General features: G+C 45.6%; 1 pseudogene; it reads left to right on the top strand.

Annotated features, from left to right (window-relative positions):
• The first annotated feature begins 1,743 nt into the window (after nt 1-1,743).
• On the top strand, nt 1,744-2,520 carry LOC125122359 (B-cell CLL/lymphoma 9-like protein; annotated as a pseudogene).
• The last annotated feature ends 1,721 nt before the right edge of the window (nt 2,521-4,241 follow it).

Raw genomic sequence — 4,241 nt, 5'->3', positions numbered from 1 at the left:
TTCAAGAAATACTACAAAGCCACAGTCATCAAAACAGTGTGGGACTGGTACCAAAACAGACAGACCGACCAAGGGAACAGAATAGAGAACCCGGAAATAAACCCTGACACCTATGGTCAATTAATCTTTGACAAGGGAGGCAAGAACATCAAATGGGAAAAAGAAAGTCTATTCAGCAAGCATTGCTGGGAAACCTGGACAGCTGCATGCAAAGCAATGAAACTAGAACACACCCTCACACCATGCACAAAAATAAACCCCAAATTGCTGAAAGACTTAAATATACGACAGGACACCATCCAACTCCTAGAAGAAAACATAGGCAAAACACTCTCTGACATCAATATCATGAATATTGTCTCAGGCCAGTCTCCCAAAGCAATAGAAATTAGAGCAAAAATAAACCCATGGGACCTCATCAAACTGACAAGCTTTTGCACAGCAAAGGAAACCCAAAAGAAAACAAAAAGACAACTTACAGAATGGGAGAAAATAGTTTCAAATGATGCAACCGACAAGGGCTTAATCTCTAGAATATATAAACAACTTATACAACCCAACAGCAAAAAAGCCAATCAAGCAATGGAAAAATGGGCAAAAGACCTGAATAGACATTTCTCCAAAGAAGATATACAGATGGCCAGCAAACACATGAAAAAATGCTCAACATCGCTGATTATAAGAGAAATGCAAATCAAAACTACCATGAGATATCACCTCACACCAGTCAGAATGGCCATCATTAATAAATCCACAAATAACAAGTGCTGGAGGGGGTGTGGAGAAAAGGGAACCCTCCTACACTGTTGGTGGGAATGTCAACTGGTACAGCCACTATGGAGAACAGTTTGGAGATACCTTAGAAATCTAGACATAGAACTTCCATATGACCCCGCAATCCTACTCTTGGGCATATATCCGGACAAAACTCTACTTAAAAGAGACACATGCACCCGCATGTTCATTGCAGCACTATTCACAATAGCCAGGACATGGAAACAACCCAAATGGCCATCGACAGATGATTGGATTCGGAAGAAGTGGTATATATACACAATGGAATACTACTCAGCCATAAAAAAGAGCAAAATAATGCCATTTGCAGCAACATGGATGGAGCTAGAGAATCTCATCCTGAGTGAAATGAGCCAGAAAGACAAAGACAAATACCATATGATATCACTTATAACTGGAATCTAAATCCAGCACAAATGAACCTTTCCTCAGAAAAGAAAATCATGGACTTGGAGAAGAGACTTGTGGCTGCCTGATGGGAGGGGGAGGGGGAGGGGGAGGGGGGGAGGGGGAGGGGGAGGGGAGGGGGGGAGGGGGAGGGGGGGGAGGGGGAGGGGGGGGGGGGGGGGGGGGGGGGGGGGGGGGGGGGGGGGGGGGGGGAGGGAGTGGGAGGGATCGGGAGCTTGGGCTTATCAGACACAACTTAGAATAGATTTACAAGGAGATCCTGCTGAGTAGCATTGAGAACTTTGTCTAGATACTCATGTTGCAACAGAAGAAAGGGTGGGGGAAAAAAATGTAATTGTAATGTATACATGTAAGGATAACCTGACCCCCTTGCTGTACAGTGGGAAAATAAAAAAAAATTATAAAAAAAAGAAATATTTTTCTAATGCTTCCTTATTCACTGTATATATAAACTAATAATGACTATCATTTATTGAATTCTAACCTTTTGTGAACACTAGGCTAGTGAAGTACATGGATTGTCTAAATTAGTTTCCTCACATGGCTCCCAGTGGGGGCGGGGTGGGGGACCTGGCCTACAGCAGCACTACCCTTCAGGCATGCCCCCGCCCCATGAGGACCTGCCTAGCCATACAACAGAACCCATGCCCCTTAGCAGCATCTGATGGGCAAAAGCATGGCCGGGTGCATGGGTGATGCGTACCCCTGGGGCATGCTCCCCGAGGTGGCATCAGTGCTTAATGACCCCGAGCTGAGCGAGGTGATCTGGCCCACCCTGACAGGGATTCCCGAGATCGACTTTTCCAAGGTCATCCCCTCGGAGAAGCCAAGCAGCACCCTCCAGTACTTCTCCAAGGGCAAGAACCAGCCCCCCAAGGCCCAGCCCCCAACTGCATCTCAATGAACCTCCAGAACATGATGTTGGAGCAGACCCCCTTCCGGCCCCCCAACCTCCTGGGCCAGCAGGGTGTCCCGCGGAGGCTCATGTCCATGTGCCACCCAGAACAAATGTCCTTGCTGGGCAGGACAGGTGTGCCCCACAACCTGCACCAGGAGTCATGTCCACAAGGCCTTATGACCTAGCTGCATTTCATGCTGATGAAGTATTGGAGCATACCGAGGCGGGGAGGGTCTACAGCCAGCACCCCCCCCCAACACACATATGCTCTCCCCACAGGTCTTCCTAACGGGCCCCCAGCACCAGCAGAATCTCATGGTGTCCCACACCCTGTGGCAGAGCAGCACCGTAGCAAGTCTCTAGAGAGCCAGATGAGCCACCTCCCAGCGCCAGGCAGCATGGCCAACCTGCCCTTCTAGCAGTCTCCGTAGGGGCTGGGACAGTATTGCAAATATGATAACCTTAAAAAAGTTTCTTCCCCTCCAGTGTTGGGATGGCCTAGGTCAAGGGTTGGGGTGGAGGGGTGGAGGGGGTGGGAGGGGGCTTGTGTGGGGAGTGGCATTTGTGGATGCACTGTGCTGGGATGGGGGGCAGGGAAGTGTCAGAGTAGGGTGGGGGATTTGAGATGGGGGTTGGATCCATTTTGGCCACCAGGGCTGCCCCTCCCCTACTCCACCCAAGTCCTCTGAGCCTCAATTGTCCCTCTTTCCCAGCACGCACCCTCTTGGGCTTTGCTTTCATAGTCCTATATGGAGTCCTTGGCAGGGAGCAGAAGGAGCAAGTTCCCCACCATCCCTTCTCCTCGCTGCTGTCTCCTCCTGGAGCTTCACTTTCCTCCTCTTGGTTTCTCTGCTCTCCCCACCCCCCACCCCACTTTTTCCTTTTGCCTTCTCCTGCCTTGGTTCCTCTCTCTGCTAATGGGGCTTCTCCCACCCCACCCTGCAAGCAGCTGGCCAGGTGGGCAGGTTCCAGCAGAGGCTGTAAATAGAGTGCTGCGTTTTTGTGCCTGTAAAAATAAATATAAATAAATATAAATAAATAAATGCCTCACAAATGTTATGCATTCATAGGTTTTATTTACATTTTCATTTTATAGGAGTGAAAAGTGGGGTTTGGAAGTTGAATAACTTACTTAAACTCAGTGGCTGATAAGTGGCTAAACTGGGATTTGAACCAATGTATGTCTATCCAATAAGCCAATCAGCCAAAGCTAAATGTTCTGGGGCAATTTTAATTGTAATCCTTAAAGACACTAGCTGATTATATCATAGTTCTTTTGTGATTTTGTGTAATGAATATCTTGTCAAACTCCCCAAAACAAATTTCACACACACACAGTACAAAAAACAAAGCAGCTTGAATAATAAAAATAATATTTATTGTTGTGCTGAAGAGAGAAAATATAAGATTGGGGGAAATATTTTTCAGCAACGTTAAGTTTGCAATCGCTCTCTGAATTATAATCAGTAATTAATGCATTCTGTGTAGAGCTGTTCTCCTGTAATGAGATGCCCTCATGAAACTCAAATGCCCCTATTCTCCTAGTATTCTTGATAACTGAGAACTGAAAAGAAAAATAGCAGTTGGTGAACTCAGTAACAAGACAGAGTATGTATTAGTTCAAAAGACATTTGCAAGTCAAGTAACATATTTCAGTAAATAAAAGATAGTTGCAGGCAGCTCAGAATTCCAGATTAAAGCTGTTGTGCCTTATGAAGACATTCATGTAAGAAAAAAAGAAGCAAATTTCATCATTTTTGAAAAGGTGAGCACGATCTATACTTGTAGCCTACATCCACCTGGACTTTGGCTCTTGCCAAGGCAATGTGAAGTTCATGCCACCTCAAGGCAATGAGGAAATCTTCAATCCATACTATAAATGTGTAAGATTTATAACCACATCACCACCACTTCTCTCCCTACAGTTTCTAGATATTGCATCCATGGGACTGATGGATTAGTTTAATGTTAGCTTTTCTCACCAAATAATTTGTTGTATTGGAAAAAGATACACAAGGATGTATGAAATAAGTAGACATATTCTGAAAGCAGGAGAGAAAGGAAAAGTAAATTCTTTAGTGAGAACTGAAGCTTTGAGGTAACAGGTTTCCTTGTTTACATATGTAATTGTATGGCAAAG

Source organism: Phacochoerus africanus, chromosome 3 (genome assembly GCF_016906955.1).
Source record: "Phacochoerus africanus isolate WHEZ1 chromosome 3, ROS_Pafr_v1, whole genome shotgun sequence".
NCBI lineage: Eukaryota > Metazoa > Chordata > Mammalia > Artiodactyla > Suidae > Phacochoerus > Phacochoerus africanus.
The sequence above is the reverse complement of the archived record's forward strand: the minus strand, read 5'-3'. Positions and strand labels throughout refer to the sequence as shown.